Source organism: Vombatus ursinus, unplaced genomic scaffold (genome assembly GCF_900497805.2).
Source record: "Vombatus ursinus unplaced genomic scaffold, bare-nosed wombat genome assembly UNPS02014821.1, whole genome shotgun sequence".
NCBI classification, from domain to species: Eukaryota; Metazoa; Chordata; class Mammalia; order Diprotodontia; family Vombatidae; genus Vombatus; species Vombatus ursinus.
This window is the reverse complement of record NW_020954599.1, coordinates 18,451,137-18,451,479: the sequence shown is the minus strand read 5'-3', so window position 1 is coordinate 18,451,479 and position 343 is coordinate 18,451,137.

Sequence of the window (343 nt, the reverse complement as noted above, 5' to 3'; positions counted from 1 at the left end):
AGAAGAAGAAGAAGAAGAAGAAGAAGAAGAAGAAGAAGAAGAAGAAGGAGGAGGAGGAGGAGGAGGAGGAAAAGGTAAAGTCAAATGAGAAAGTTTCACCAGGAAACGTGGACTTAGCACTTCTTTTGTTTTTTTAGCTTCTAGTGGCTCTGGGGCAGTGTGGCATAATGGATAGAGAACTAGCTCTCAGAGTCAGGAAGACCTAGGTTCAAATCCTCCTTTGACACACATTAGCTCAGTCACCCTGAGCATGTTAAGTTCACGGTGGCCCCAGGCAGCTTTCTAAAATCATAAATCACGGGACAGGTACAGATCTGTATTGGGATTGAGGGAGTTTCCTCAC